Source organism: Protopterus annectens, chromosome 5.part0 (genome assembly GCF_019279795.1).
Source record: "Protopterus annectens isolate FY-2018-M chromosome 5.part0, PAN1.0, whole genome shotgun sequence".
Lineage (NCBI taxonomy): Eukaryota > Metazoa > Chordata > Ceratodontiformes > Protopteridae > Protopterus > Protopterus annectens.
Genome location: NC_056735.1, coordinates 1,526,398,816 through 1,526,416,715, shown reverse-complemented (window position 1 = coordinate 1,526,416,715; position 17,900 = coordinate 1,526,398,816).

Below are 17,900 nucleotides of genomic sequence, written 5' to 3'. Positions count from 1 at the left end.
GATGCACCATCATAAAGAGTCATGCCAACCATATTCCAGTATCAGAGGACATGCTTCATACTGTTTTGAGAAATGTAGCCTGTCATCAGCCTACTATTGCCTTTGTTCAGCAAAGTACAATCACAGTGCACCCAGCGTATTCCTCCATGACCAGTATCAGTTATCTAGTGTCCCTCCCCCAGTCTATCCCATCTATATTATACAATATATGATCCAGTGAAGTACAATTTGTGCATCAGAAAACATTTTTCTCTGTCTGAGATGCCTAACTGGGACCATATTCCACCTCACACAGCCCTACAATAATATATCTAGTGGTTTACTGCTGCCTGCACCAGTGTTGTGTTGTCTTTCATTCTTCATTTCAATGCTCCCTTTTCTCTACAACCTGCTTTTAGCAGGTTTCTGAAAAGCAACCTCCCACAACAATAATACATGAATCACAGGATTAATGGGTCATCCTTTCCACCTGCCCCCAAAGTTCAGGTCCGTAGTCCCATGCCCTTATTTAAGTCAGAGATCAATTGCAACCTTCCCCTTCTCCCCATCATCCTGTCAGCAGGTTACTATGGAGAAATTCCCCCAACAAGAAAAAAATCATAGTTATTCAGCCAGTCTGCTGACCTGGCAATGGTCTGAGTATCCCTACCACATCAAATGAGGAAAAATTCTTCATTCTATAGGCCAGTATAACTATTTACTTCAGGATCTTTTCAGTATTTCTGATAAATGTTAATAGCATGATCAGCATCACAATAACAATGTCTGTTTATATCATGCACTTTTGAGGCTTGTATCATGGAAATTATACTAATAAGCAATTTACTGGAAATGTCTCCAAATAACACATAGAGTGCAATGCGTACCAGTCCTGCACTGCACAAAGAGGCTTATGCATGCCAAAACACATCAAAGTGGCATTTGAATATGTAGAAAGGTCTGTGACTTCTGTGGGGCCACAGGCTTCTTGATATATGCCTCATTGCCCCTAGGTGTGCTTTGCTACCACCAGGGGCATCAGCACAGTATGTCCAGACCCAATACTTGATGTTCTTTGTGCCTGATCCAACTACCACCAAGCAGCAGTACTGCTGATGCAAAACTATGCAGTAGCATTTGGCTATATAGCTATGCCTTGCTGTCCATTAAGGCACATAACGTGGTTCCTGCAATATGTGTCAAAGTGAATGTGCTACCATTTTTCTCCCATATGAAACCATGAAGTGTCCATGACTTCTGAAGGGGAAGAGTTTGGAATGGAACTGACATGGTACCCTACAGAGACTAAAATATTCCTCTGCCTCCTGCATCACCACTATCATGATCACTCCTACAATGACCTCTGTACCAGTGTGGTGACTGATGACATGGGTATCACTACACTGGTGAGCAATAACAGCATTATTACATCTGTTTGAAGAGGTACTACTTGTAAGGGTGCCACTGTGACCTTCACCAAAAACAGGAAGAAGATATTAGGGAGAGGGAGCCAATGCTTTACAATGATTAGTGGTAGTTGTTAGATATGGGTAGGCATTCTTGTTTGGCTATATGCAGGGTTGTTCACTTAGCTGAGACAAAAACACCAAACTCTCAAATAACTGAATGTTTACATCATTGTATTTCTACACAATGAATGGAGGCAGTTTGCAAACACTTAACCAACAAACATGCCGGAGTATGTCAAACCCATCCAGGACAGGGCCAGTGGCTCCCACACACCCCCAATGTGGGGGGCTGTGCCCCCCCCAGCTATATATTCCAATTCTGAGATCATACTACAGTGGGAAAAATGGCAAATTTCCCACATGTTGGCCAACTGCCTCCATTCCTTGTCTCAAAATACAGTGATGTGGCCATTTGCTTAATTGAACATTCAGTGTCTTCATCTAGATTAAGTGGATTTTGGGTAAGTGAATTTTGAATATCTGATAGGGGTCCATATATATATATATATATATATATATATATATATACACATATATACCAGCATCTCACACATCACCAAGTGGCCTTCCATCTCTACAACCCAACTTTTCTCCTTCCTTTCCTGCCAAATCCTGGTTGAAAACTGTGCCCTATAATGGCCAGGCCCCTTGCTATGCTAGCATCAACAAAAACACTAGTATTTTCTCTACTCTCCCTGATGCTCATCCTTTATCTCCTCACTGCCTATGAAAACCAGTACCACCATGGATTCCACTACCCTAAATGTCAAACTACCACCCCCAGACTTCTCTTACAAGTTAGCTCACCTAACTATCCCCCACACATCCAAACCCTCAACCCTTTACCTCATCACTCAATTAAAACCTTAAAATCTAATCCAAGAGACAAGCACTATCTAAGACTTATTCATAAGTTTCTAAAGCTCATAATCAGATTTCAATATAATCTTGTTACAGATGGGACATCCATCCCAGCCCTGGCCCATCTCCACCTGGTGACAATAACCCCTACACCACCAACCCCATCAATAAACTACCCCTTAACAGTCCTGCAAATGCTCTCCTGACACTTCACTTGAACATTTGAAGTATAAATAATAAAATCCCCAACCTGCATGCCCTCTTAGCAGTTCATTCCCCAGACATAATGTGTCTTACAGAAACCTGGCTTAAGCCTACTACTGCCAATAGTTAGGTGTTACCCCCCGGCTACAACATACACCAATTAGACCGAACAGCTAAGAAGGGAGGTGGGATAGCAGTTCTTTACAAAAATACATAGTGTTAATAGAGATCCAGTTCAACCATCCCCATTTAGTAACGCAGAAATCCTCATTACCAAACTGCAAATTAACAATAATAAGAGTATAAATATTGTCTGTGTCTGCATTCCCCCAGGCAATAAAATAAGCACTCTGGAAGATATCCTCCAATGGCTATCCACAACCTACCCCCAAGAAACCATTGTTCTTGGTGACTTTAACACCGACTGGTGCACCTGCTCAGCTGACTCCCCTGTCACTTATATAAATATGTTTGGGTTCACACAAATAATAGCCTCTCCCACTAGGATTAGTAAACCCACCAACAGAGAAAGTATCTTAGTCTGGGTACTTATCAATAGCCACCCAAGCTTGAATACAGCTGGGACTCTACCCGATGACCTAAGTGAGCATTCACTAACTTATATAATTAAGCATAAGGCAGAAACCCACCACAAGACTACATACAAAACAATCAGAAATAATAAAAACGTCAGTCCTACTAACTTCCTAAATGAACTTAAATCGGTCAACTTGTTAGTCCTAAAAAATCTATCACTAGATGAAGTCGTAACTTTCTTTAACAATAAATTCCTGTGCATCCTTGACTCTCATGCTCCTGCATGTACTATAAAGACTAAATCTAATACTGTTCCATGGCTCACAAAGGAAACTAAGATAAAAATCAAACTTAGAAATATAGCCTGGACCAAATGGCAAACACCTAAAGCTCCCTCGACCAAGTGAGATATCGTCAACTTAGAAATTATACAAAAAAACTCATTTTGCTAGACAAAAAAAAACTACTACCAAAACCTCCAATTTAAACAGCAAAATGATTCCCAAAAGTTTTTGGCAGGTATTAACTGACTTCTTCATCCAGGACAATCTACTACCCCAACCCCATCAAACTACACCCATAAATCCACAGAAACTGTTGCCACTGCATTTAATAACTTTTTCACTGAAACTATTCAGTCCTTAGCTAACCAACCTACTCCCACCCACTCTAACTCTACCACTAACACACCCACTTCTCATCCCCCCTTTAACTTCCAACCTGTCTCTACCACTTTTATCTGATCCATTATCAAAAAACTAAAACCAACCACCCTTTCTGCTGACCTCCTTCCTGCAGAGTACCTACAGAAATCTGCCAATGCCATAGCATTCCCCATCTCTGCCCTAATCAATAGAACACTAACTGATGGAACTATCCCCTCAATCTGGAAAATATCCCATGTTATCCCACTCCACAAAGGTGGAAGTTCAACAGAACTGTCCAACTGCAGACCTATTACCATTCTCTTACCACTAGCCAAATTAATGGAGAAGTGCGTTCATAAGCAACTTATGGACTATCTCATTCAGAAAAGTCTGCATGCCAACTCTCAGCATGGCTTTAGGCCACATCACAGCACCACCTCCACCCTCCTTTCTTTTACAAATACCATATTCCAAAATAGGAGCAACAACAGGCTATCTTCAGTCCTATTTCTAGACCTGTCGAAGGCCTTTGATAAGGTCAACAACAAATGACTCATCCATTCTCTAAAATCCATCTCCCTAGATAACCATGCTATTCAGTGGTTCCTATCCTATCTGAATGGCAGACAACAGGCTATATTATGGCAGGGCAAACTGTCCACCCTGATACCTCTCACCCTTGGTGTTCCTCAGGGCTCTATTCTAGGTCCTCTACTCTTTTCTATCTTCATCAACAATCTTCATACTGCCATTCCTGGTGCAACCTGCATTCAATATGCAGATGATTCTACCCTGATCTGTACAGCCTCCTCCCCTTTAGACCTGCAAACCTTAGCACAAAACATATTTAAAACAGTTGAAATTTGGCTCTCTAATCACTGTCTGTTGTTAAATACCAACAAAACAAAAGTGCTCTTCTTTACCCCCACCAGTAGATCCACTCCATTCTCCTTCTCCATAACAGCCAACAACGGTACCTCTATCTCTCCAGATGACCATACTAAGCTTTTAGGAGTAATAGTGAACAGTAATATTAAATTTGATCTGCATATCAATGTTGTTGTTGTCTTTTGGCTTTTCCCGGTTAGGGGTCACCACAGCGGAACTCCGATCCGCTAATGATTGGCAGTAGATTTTCATGAACACCGAGGTGCCAGCTCGACATTCAACCTTCAATGAAGGCACGCCCATTTATGCATGTCTTTCGAACGCCCACCCAACCATGGGGAGGACATGCAGATTCCACACAGAAGGCACTCCCCGCACTCCAGCCAAGAATCAAATGGAAGGACCTCTTGCTGTGAGGCAACAATGCTACCGCTGCACCAAAACTATAAAAAACATTAATAAGAAGCTTGGCTCATTATATAGAAGCAAGCCTTTTCTAAATTCATTATCTAGGACTGCAATCGCCTGCTCAAGCCTACTCTCTACCCTTCTATATGCTTCCCCCATACTCTCCAATTTGAGCAAAACTGAACTTAGTAAGCTCTCTCACTGTTACAACCATATTGCCAGATTTGCCATAGGCTCAACATATAGAACACATCACTGTCAAAACCTCAGCCTTCTCGGGTGCCTAGAACTGCCTAGCCTACTTCTGTTCAATCAGCTTATAGTAGCACACAAAACTCGTACCACCCTGAAAATACTCCAGCACTCAGAAATATCATAAAGCCATACAGTAATTCAAGGCAACTATGATCATCCAATAAACTGCTGGTCCAAACCCACAAAGCCATTAACTCAGCAAGCGATGCCATTTGCCAATGTCATTGGTAAAACTTGGAATTCACTTCCATCTAACCTTACCCTCAAACCTTCTTTAATCTCTTCAAAAAAGGCCTCAAACAGTATTTTAAAGAGCACTGACTTTGTCCCTGTACTAACCCTGATTAACCACTACTTATTCAATGCATTATTTAAATTAATATTGTATGCATCTCTTGCTCATAAGCACTAGCTGCAACTTGTTTTTGTATACTATTACACACTGTGTATATTGTGAGTATCTACTAGAGGGCTTTGTAAATATGTTTGACTCATATCTGTTATGTTCTATCTGTGTTATCTGGAGCTTTTCTCCCTGGGCCTCCGCTGATAATGGACATATATCCAGTCGGACTATCCCGGTCAAAAATTTGTAAAATATAATAAATAAATAAATAAATAATATATATATATATATATATATATATATATATATATATATATATATATGTGTGTGTGTGTATATATATATATATATATATATAGGTAGGTCGATAGATATAGATATATAAAATAGAAGAAAAACCTAGCCAAGCTAGAGTTTTTACTGTGTGATACCTAAAGCATCCTAAAATAGAGGCCCATTAATAACCCCTTGAGGACATCAAGTGTTTCAGCTATATGGCTTCTGAATGTCCATCCCCGGGATTCATGAAGCTTGCGCAAGGTGCAGGCATAGCGTAGGCGGAATAACACCAAATATGGACATCGAGCCATTCAGGTATGATCCAATAACACGTGCACTACCAGCGTACGCCAGAACTGCGCAGCCCTCGGCATAGGTATGCTAATCACCCCATGTGCAGTGTCGCACCATGCAAATGAAGGCAGATAGTGATTCACGAAGTGGTGCAGGTGTAGCGTAAGCCCACAGAAATGTAAACCAAAAAACATGGTTTACATTTTCCCAAACAGAACATCGAAGCTATGGAAGCGGACCAGACTCATGTATTACAAAGTTAACATATGCCAATGGCTAAATACACAGCCAATGGCATAAGAAAAGATGCACAACACCTAAAAAACAACATTTAATGTCATGTCCACAGTAACGCACAGTACAACTGCAGGGTATGTGTGCGCAAACTGGAACATAAAGAAAATATATAAAAATGTCATAAAATCACAATGTAATACAAAGCAGGTTTACACCATAATACACAATGGTAGGCATGGAACACCACAACCAAGGTGCAAGGGTTGCTAAGGGCCTGCAACAGTGTTCGGCACGGTAACTATGAATTAGTAGTCAATGCCATGCAAATGAGGCAGATAATACTGAATCGCAAATGTCCCGCCGGATGAAGGTTGAACCATACGGCGCAGCACTATAATACTGAGGAGTGGCTCAGAGGAGATACATGACATCAGCAGAGGGGTGTGCCACTGTAGCAGCAAGCACATTGGAGCAATGCAAACTGGCCTGGCCGTTGCTAAGCAAAGCTGTAGGACAAGGGTGGGGAGGAAGGTATAGAATCGTTTAGTTGACAGCACACATGATGCCCAAAAGCGCATGTGTACGAGGATGAAAACATGCCCGAAACCCAGTAAGTGGATGCACGCGGCATGAACAATAGCACAAACAGGAAGGTCAGGGGAAGAAAATAAGGAAATGCTGAAGTAGGGTAATTGCCGTAGTAATGAGCAATCAACACCAATCAACTCACGGCGGCCAATCGATGGCAACTGTCAAGTTTGCTCGCAGAAACCTGCAAAACAGGATAGGGGAGGCATCGGAATTCAAAGAAAGGAGGGGAGGCATTGGATTGCAAAGATAGGAGATCTGTCATAGCAGAGCAAAGCAAACCGACAGTAGACCGGCAATAGCACACATTACACAAGATACGTCAGGTCTAGGAAAGTACAAATGAAAGCAGGCTGCTGGATGCATGCCAGAAAATGGTAGGTGGAACATGCAGAAATGTAAAGGGAAGGTCAAGAGGTAATCCATGGCAGCCAAATGTAATTCAACACCAAAGGCACCACAATAGTAGATCCGGTAGTAAAACACAGCACAATAGTATAAAGTGTGAAAGCACCCTACACACACCTGTGAATTCCCAAACACTGCACCATAGGTGTAAACACATGGGGAACTTTTAAAATGTACATGTTGGGAGCTGCCATAGCTGTGATTCATCAGCATGTGTTAGAGACTGACGGTGTTGTGGAGGATGATGCCGACAACCACCACAGGCCCCGGAGGAGGAGAAGAGTGTTCAGACCAAGGGTAACCTACCAGGGGCTACATGATCTGGAGATAGTAGAGTGTTACAGGGTGGACAGGGACATCTTACAGCAAATAGTGGAGCTGTGCCGGCCACACCTGAAAACCAGAAATAACAGAGGGGAACCCATCCCAGTGGACACGAAGGTATGTGTAAGCATGCGAATACTAGCCACAGGTACCTTTCAAAGGCCAACTGGAAATATAATAGGGATCTCACAGGCATCAGCATCCAGGGTACTACACCAGTTCCTGGATGCCATGTTACCACATGCCAATGAGCATATATACTTCCCCCGAACTCAGAAGGAGTTGGCCAGCAATATGCGTCACTTCCACCATGTGGCACACTACCTGGAGGTACTGGGTGCGATAGACTGCACACACATACAAATCAAGTCACCACCCGGTGAGCATGGTAGCCGCTACATAAACTGCAAATGATTCCACTCCATCAACTGCCAGGTCGTGTGCAATGCCCAGGGCATTATCATGGATGTGTGTGCTGGCAGCCCTTGAAGCTACCATGATTCCCATATCTGGCATGCCTCACAGCTGTATCAGGTATTTGTCAGGGGGGACATCCCACATGACCACCTTGTGGGGGATGCTGGCTATGCACTGGAGCCATGGATGATGACTCCCATCAGAAATGCACACACACCCATGCAAGAATTCCATAATGAGGCACACGCACAAACCAGAATCATCATAGAGCGTGTGTTCGGGATGCTGAAATCACGGTTCCGGTGCTTGGACACATCTGGTGGAGCCTTGCAGTACTCTCCAGGCACGTGTGCCCACATTGTCATAGTATGTGCCATGCTACATAATATGATCCTGTGGAAACAGCTGCAGCAGGGACAAAATGGTGAAGGCCCTCATAGCCCACCGCAATTGCCAAGGCCATCACAGGCACAGAGGGATTCAGACCATGAATACACTGTGCCAGCCCCAGTAGGCAGATGGAGGCGTGCCCGATATGCCTACGCCTTGGCAAAGAGGGAACGTATAGCACATACTCTGACAGTGTAGGCCCCTACGGACTGACACACCTCTCCTCCTGCACACACAGTAAAATGGATGGCACACAAGCACGACCACCTGTAAATTGTAATGTATAGGTGGCCCACTGTGTGAATCCCACATAGGCAGCCCTCAAACATTGTACACACAACAGCTATCGGAACAAGGAATGTCATCACCTGAACAGTACATGCGCCTATCAGTATATGGTGGTGCTGTGTGTATAGGTTCCCAGGTACAACGGTAGGTTCATGGCCGACTGTCAGAGGCCATACACCAAATGGGGCAAACAATGTCCGCTGTCACCACAACATCGAGTAACCAACTGTCGCATAGAGGAGGAGAGGCAATCGTGGGAGCACATGTGTGTAAGCACTGTTCTGCACACACTCAGCACAGAGTCCCTGCTGCGTTAATGAGGGGCTCCACATAATATAATCATGGATGTTGTGTCAAGGCATGGGGTGTACCCATGACAGGTATTCGGCACCCCAGCATGCTCCACCCATGGTCATTTGAAGGTGTAGCACAGTATCGTGTGTGGCTCACTGAGATATACATACCCAATGCCGGAACACATCCAGTAAACATCACGTGGACATACCATTAACTGGACTCATCAATATGTAAACTAACTGAGTTACCCATGTGAGTGCAGTATGGAGTAACAGCCATAGTATACTCCATGTACAAAACGACATAACACGTGTACAAATCCCAGATGGCCATATGTTAAATGCAGTGACTGCCGTGCATGTTCCCTGTCCCACGTCCGGCAAGGGATGTAACGTAACCCCAAAGGCACGAGTAATGCATGTCGGATGCAGGTCAGCAGATCATGTTCAGCACATGTTGCCGGGAATATGCATTGCCCACTGCTGGTAAGCGACGTTTAAATATGACTATATGGATATGCGCGAAACAGGGATAAGCTACTCCGAATATTGTGCAGATCACGGTCATTGATGTCCAAAACAGGTGAAACCAGCATTATTCACCCCTGTACTAATAGTGCCTGCTCTGAAGGGTAAAACGTCCACTGCCAGGTGTAGAACACGCAATCATGTATAGAATCACCTAACACTATTGCTAGGCAAGATGTACCTATGGTAGGGTTGCCACCTCTTCAAATGACCAATGTGGGACATACATCAGATGTCTGCAGGCCGACACATACACCCGGCCAGTACGAAATTCAGAACTTCACTGTTTTGCCTAGATAAAAGCTCATTCTTGTAATGTTTACTTACTTATTCTGTTTCTAGAACATATAGGTGGTTCAGATACAGAATAACTGCTTTATGCAACTATTACATAAACTATAGGAAATAAGTATGTTCTAAAATCCCAGGACATTTGCCATGTTCACAAATATTTTGCAGGACACAACTGCCCAAAGAGGGACTGTCCCTCGCAGAGTGGGACAGCTGGTAACCCTAACCTATGGCAGGTGTGTAATGTGACAGGTACAGACACAAACGTGCGGAGTCCAGGAAACAGTATACACCAACATGTACACAATGAAAGGTGTAGCTTGCCTGTCACTTTCCCCGTCAGATATATATATATATATATATATATATATATATGTGTGTGTGTGTGTGTGTGTGTACACATATATACATATATATAATACAGATAGAAAGGGCGATAGAGTGATATATGTTGATATATACGGATTCAGTGATATCTGCAAATATATATAGATAGGTCAACGACATTCATAACACCTTGGAGGTACAAATAAATAGGATGCCACCAACTATGGAATGTGTAACATACCGACATGCGTAACCACGAGGCTGAAAGACCAAAAGAACACAGTACTGGAACAGTACAACCGCGAGTAATAGTATGATGATATGAAGGGACATTTAGTTACCGCTGCAGGTGTTGCGGTCCACATAGGTACTGTGTTCAACTGTGTTGGTGAGCACCGTAGTCTGTGTATGTGTGTGTTGAGGGTGCCATGTGCATCTCCATGTGACTGTAATGTGTGCGTGTGTGTGTCGGCATCATGTGTCTGTTAGTGCCAACTCGGAGGTAGATCATTATGGTAGGTGTGCGTATAGCTAGCTGTAGGCATACGGTTACCACCTGTCCCACATTAGGAGGGACAGCCCCTCCCTGGGCAGGTGTGTCCTGACATAAAACATTACAAATGTCCGAGATTGTAGGACATTAATATGTCCCATATATAATGTAATAGTTGCATTAAATAGTTATGCCTGTATGTAAGAAACGTAAATGTTACATGCAATATGATAAGTAGCCAAAGTCCCACAATAGGTATGTATTGAGGATAAAAGTATGTGCTAACCTGTGTACTGACCGTGGCTATGTGTTGGCCTGTAAACACCACTGTGTGTCCCGCAAGTGTCCAACAATGTCCATATGAAAAGGTGGCAACCCATGGCAAAGAGGTTCTGTTACCAACACAACCGCAATGACTGCAAATATCTGGGACAGAAATACATGGGATAGCTGTCAGTTAGACATATCCCTTTACATATCGCTGTAATTTCGGAGGTATGGAAGTATCAACCTCACCTGCATACTATATAGAAACCAATTAACAATGGCTCAATGTACAATCCCATAACATAAGTCTACTAACTGATAGCTCTTTAATTAGGGACAGAGCCCACACACATATATATGGAATATGTAGAAATGCAAGCCCCACAGACCTGTATATGTTACGTACACCCACCGACATCCCCCACACTAGAAACCATAGCAATACAGACTGCAATAACAGCACAAACATCCAGTTAGTCAATTACATCTGCAGAACCGTCAACATACCTTGTGAGAAATACAATTAAAGGCGCCATGCAAAATTGCAGCCGTTATATAATGGAACAAACGGCGATGTTACAGGTTTTGTTTGCAATAGTCCGTTATCAGACGTTGGGATGACAGGAACACCCACATGTTGAACCACATACTCTAGCTGTCACACACACAATCCATGGGGGACATGAATCCAAAGTATAATTGTCTCTATGCATAGCAGTTGCAATTACACATAATGAAACACAATACAGGCCGTCTCCCCGAAGGTAGGGCAAATGGGCAACGCCCAAGTGGAGAATTAAATTATACCCCACTGTTGCCACGTAATTGGTGAATGGAGTAGCTGCACAGCTGATATGCAAGTAATTAGTCACTCAGAAACACCAATTGGTGGGAGGAAACCACATGTTACAGGTATCGACGTATATAAGGATGACTTGCCAGACATTCAAACCGTATGCTCATACAAAATACCTGTTTAAGCACTGTCAGAGAGATAGAGACGAAAGTCTGTAACGATAACAAGGTATGTAGAACACTCGGTATGTAAGTTTATGTATAACATGTTTTTTATTAATTATTTACTGTATGTATAGCCTGGTTTGCATTAATTAAAAGTGTCTGCAATGCATAAAGTGGGAAAAGGTATTTATGTAGTGATGTCTTGCTGAGCATACTAATGCATGTAGAAACTGTGCGTCCAGCAGTGGGCCACAAGGTACACATCACAGACACCACAAGGGATGCTACATGAGGGCTTTAAACAGAACAATTCCATACAACCCGCCGTCAGTGGTAGGGTATGTCCAACAAGTACGTGCCATAGCAGGGGATAGTATATGTTGATATACTGTCACAGTAGGCATGTGTATGGGCATATAATGACAATGACATGTCTAAGGTGGTCCCGCTGTGCAAGTATGCTTTGCATTATGGGATACTATGTGAAATATGTGTAATGTATAGTATTGTAGGTAGATATGTCAGATATTCTACACAGCATAACAGGCATATCATGCATACCAAAGGTATCGTCTATTGGCATGTACAATAACAGGATACATATGGCTTGTAGGCATGGGACATTGCAATAGCATGATAGCTAATATAAAGGGAAGGCTACCAAGTAACCATGCACAAAGGACATGTAATAGCTTCACAGGTTCATAGTGGGGTACTATGCAGTCTGGCAAGTCTATGTGTAAGCACAACTACAGTATTCACACCAGTGGCACCTCTCTAGGGTAGTGTCCTGTGAACAGCAGAGCCATGTGTTACCTGCACCTCTGCACAGTACAGCCACTGCAGTGATCCCTGGCGTACATGTGTCTCCCAACCACCAAGGGAGATATCACATGAACAGTGCTACTGAGTGTCCCTGCGTGATGTACACAGGACTCATGTTCCAAAGCATGGTGAGTGACCGGTTTGGGAATGTAACCCTCAAGCACATCCCACTCATTGTTGCGTGTGTGCAAATATTCATGAGCATGTTGCTCACAGTGGCTTTTGCTTATGTCGCATATGTGGAGTATATCCATTAATATTGTTGTGGACATGGGCCCTGTCTGTTCAGCAGAGGTCACCCCTGAGTATGTAGTATGCAAATGTGTACAGACGTGGTGTACGTAGTTCAGCCGCATACTTTAACTGTCGGAGCTCAATAAACATCATGGCGTGTTAATGGTGTGGTATGTAAAGCTGTAGCTGTTGTGTCCCTAAGTGGGGTGGTGTACCCTTGAATGTGTGTAGACGTCTTGAGTTCAGAGGTACAATGGGTGCCTATGTACCAGCTACACACCCAGTACAGATAAGTGTGGCCACGTAGAAGGATATCCATGCCACAGTGGCAATACAGTAACCACAGGAGTGGGTGCGACATACGTGTGTACTACAAACATGTACAATGTGACATGTATGTAGGGGACTACCACCTATGTGATAGTCAGTGGGTGAATGGTGTAATGCAAAGGTGATGTTCATGCACCTTGTGTCATGCAGCTTGAGGCCATGATATTCATATCAGGTATCTGTCACAGTGACACCTGTATGGATGGAGTCAGTATCAGCTGGTGGATCAATCATGGTGCTTTGTATGCAGGGGTTTGTAAAGCTAGGCAGGGAAAGTCCCTCTGTGCTAGCCTGTACCTCAGGGAAGCATATACTGAACATAAGGGGCACAATGACTGAGGACCTGGCATGGCAAATGTAACTGAAATGCAGTAGGCACTATGGTATGCTACCCTCATTGTGTGTGTCCTGTCCATGAGCCACGTTGCATAACATCCTGAGACATAGGGTACGATGTGCAGGTGGATGTGTATGTTGTCAATACCAGAATGGAGAACGGTGCTGAAAGGCAATGAGAGGACAATGTAGGATGTGTGGACTCCCGTACCATCATCAACTACCCTGGTAACTGTATGAAAGGAGTCCACCAGGTGTAGGGGCCATGCTCTGGCCCTAACAAGTCCAACCCGGTGGCATCAAAGGACCGGAGCCCAACAATGTCTCTGTGAATGACGTCCTTGATGATGTGCCCCATAGCCGTGCAGAACAGTCCAGTCAGGTGTGTAGGACTATAGTCCCACTCGTGCATTGTGGTGCCACCTGTGTGGAGTGTGATAAATGTTGCTGTGTGCCATTCAGGGGCCACAATGTCTGATACAAGGCTATTACTGAATATGGTGGCCTAGTGGGGAGACATGTCATTCAGAGGTTTGTGGATATCACAGCCTGGGACTTTGGAAGGTGACATGGGGCCAGTGTCCCAGGACATATAGAGTGCAGGTTAGTACTGTGTAGGTGTGACCGCAGGGACACCGGAATGTTCCTGCACGGATTGTGGCCCTGTAGTGAGTGAGAGGGTGTAATGTTAGCATTGAATCCATCCGCCAGCATGTTGCCAACATCACCTGGGTCTGTAATGTTCCTGAGTGACTGTTGTATGTGAGAGCAGATATGGGTGTTGCCAACGACTACTGACATACCACCATAATGCCTTGTGGTACACCCCGGAAAGTGTCGCAGTAATGTTTACGTAGCTTGTCTTGGAGTATGTGATGAGGGGTCCCGTGGCCCTACCGAAGCTGACCAGTGAGCTACCCCACCCATGGGATTGTACACCACTGTGCAACAGCCTCCACCTGTTGTTGTACATTATGTCCATGGAACTTGACCACCAGAGTGGCGTCTGTTATCTGGTGTGTACCATCATGGCTCTGTGTGGAATAGCATGATCCATGCAGTCGTGTACATGCTAATGAAGTGCACTGGGGTATGTTTCAGCATTTGTAAGTGCATTGTCCATCTGCACGGGTGTCATGATGTTAACAACTGCTGTCATAAGATGTCTGTAGTAGGTGTTGTAGTACTCATGTACTGTGTATGCCGTGAAGGGTGTGGTGCTGGGATCTGGCTAACAAGGTTGATTAGCATATGTTCGGAATCCACCAATGAGGGGATAACCCCAGGTGTGGAACACCAGTCACATGTTGGTAGTGTTCATGTCAAGGTTAATGTTGGTCTTGAAGGTGGTGTGCATGGGTTGATCCAGCCGAGTGGAGGTTATGACTCATGGATGTGTCGGTACATGAGTGGCTATCCCAGTTAAGTGTGGGGTAGTGTCGGTCACACATCAGTAGTAGCTGTCTGAGCCCTACTGTGCAGTACACCAACAAATGAGGTCTGGTAACCGTGGGGTATGTTGTTGAATCTGTAGCTTGTTACAATGTGTATAGCAGTTCCGGACACAGTTAGTTGCACGTGGAGCACCTCTGATGCATTGTGCTAAATAACTAGCCAGGATGTGTGTACAACATAGTGGGATATGGGAACACCTCAGCTGTGGGTGTGCCGGTCCAGGTATGTGCCTGAAAGGTATGGTCTGTCTATAACCTGTCATTGCAGGTGTGCTCTGCAGAGCCTAGAGGCAGGTCCCAGTCACTACAGAGATATTGGAGTGGTGCATTATAAGGTGTGCCTTACCTGCGTGCATCACAGTGGAAGATGCAAGCAATGTGTCACATGACCCCATGTCCTGCTTGCCAGTTCCCATTCTGCCTGTGACTGTTATTGGAAACTGTGCAAGACAGGCAGTATAGAAGCAGCAAGAGCCTTACATGTGATCTGTACTCCCAGGGCTGGCAGGTGCAGGTCATCTGTGGCAAAACATTGTGTTTGACCAGGTCAGTCAAAGCAGACAGATACCAGATGCCTGTGGAATGACAGCAGAAGCATAGGCAACTGTTGAAGTGACACAATCAGTCATTGTACAGTGGTATCGGGTCTGGATGAATGCATAATGCTCCCCAGGGCTAGGCCCACACCTTCAGGGCTACAACACTGGTGAGCTATTGCATGTCCCTGCACACGTAGTCTGTGAAGTGGCATCTCAGGGCAGTCACACTAACATGGAGAATGACAGTCACATCATACCTGGTGAGGTGTGGCATGGGTGCATAGGTTATGTTGCAGAACCAGTTACCCGACAGCAAGATGTAAGCGACTATTGCCTTGTGTAGCCTGCTGTGTGGAGCTGCAGTGTGACCGCCTACAGACTCACCTATGACTGGTGTGTTGTGTATGTTATAACACCCTATTGGCTGTATGTGATGGGCACACATGAGTCTGTGGGCTATATGTTGGTGATGTTGTGTTCCGTGATGGGGGCTGCCTCAGATGCCTACACAGATTATGGAGAGGTACTGCACAAGTTGTCCTTGTATGTGTGGCCTGTGGTGGAGATCATGTGAGACTATGTGATGAGTGGGGTGTGTTGTGAATGTTACACATCCCCACATGACTGTCAGGTGCAGTTAGGATTGATGACAGCATTACCCCCAGCAGGGCTGCATAAGGGCATCCCCCACAGGCTGTAGTGTCGTATGTTGGGAGGTGAGCATTGAATGTGTACATGAGACAATTGCTCTATTGCCACATGTATGACATATCCATCATATAGACAGGCAATAACACTGATACGTGACAGTTGGACATGCCTGTATATACAACCATGTCTCAGAGGATATGTGCGTTACGTGTGTACAACAGCTGTTGTACCATAAGCAAGATGGAAATTTTAGGACAGCCAGTGTACCTGTGGGAAATGGTGTGGAATGGGTGCTATATTAATCAGTAGCTCATGACATGCTCACAAGTTCTGAACAAGTGCCTAGCATGACCATACAATACAGATAGGGTGTTGGATAATATCAACCCACAAGTGGTGACGACAGTCATAATGGGTGGCACCGCACTATAACCCTGCTGAGTATGGTGTGCATGTCCATGAACCATTGTCACTGTAGATGTTAGCAGTACAGATGTACAATACAGTACGGGTGTTTGATTACAAATACCTTTGTATGTCACAGGAGTATTCTACCAGTGGCCTATTGACAGACTCACAACTACAAAAGGTGCCAGAGTGACATGTGCATATCACACCAGTGCCAGCTACAGTAGAACAGGGTTAATGTGTTGTACTCCACCCTCATTGTAGCCCATACCACAAAGACAAGTGTTAGGCATCTGTGTATGTAAGGATGTGAATGGCCATGACCTATGAGGAATAGCTGTGTCAGTGTTGTGAACAACATACAGAATGGGCTGTGTGGGTGAGGTGTGTGACATATGTGCACATTCTGATGGATGATATCAGCATTGTCACCACTAGGTGAACATCCCTGTACCCATTAACTACCACCTAGGCTGTGGTCAACATTATGGACACTGTGTAAGGGATGGTGCTGTGCAGTACACCTCCCTGCCTTGGTGACATCTCCAGGCCCCTTGGGTAGTCATACAAGGTACCCATGTCATGACAGGGTGACATCCATGAGCACAGAGATTATTGGACAGGCATAAACAGCACTGGGGTGACCGATATTGGATCACATATCACCTTTAAGGGGTAATGGCCATGTGTGGATGGGCGATACCAGCCTTCACAATCCTCACCTCCACTATGCAGCATGCTGTCTACCTTGCATAAAGACATTTGCTACACCATGATGATGGACATGCTACATGTCCATATCCTGATCTGTAAGACATACGTCATGGTCAGCCACCATCCTAATACTAGGATCGCCACATGCTGGACAGATCCCTGTGCCATACATGTGACATACTTCTGCCAAACCATGCAACCCTGTCTATCAAAGCTGCACATGTCATCCCAGTCATACATGGTGTGATGGCCGCATGGTAGATGTAGTATCAACTGTCCAGATCAGTAATGTGGCACTGATGCACTTCGTGGTGGCATACTGGCTGTCTGTTACAGCTAGGAAACCTTGCCCGTACATGCTATGGTTGATAACCATCCCTGCGAATGATGTCCGACTAGCCATTGTCCCATGTCTATCACATGTGCAA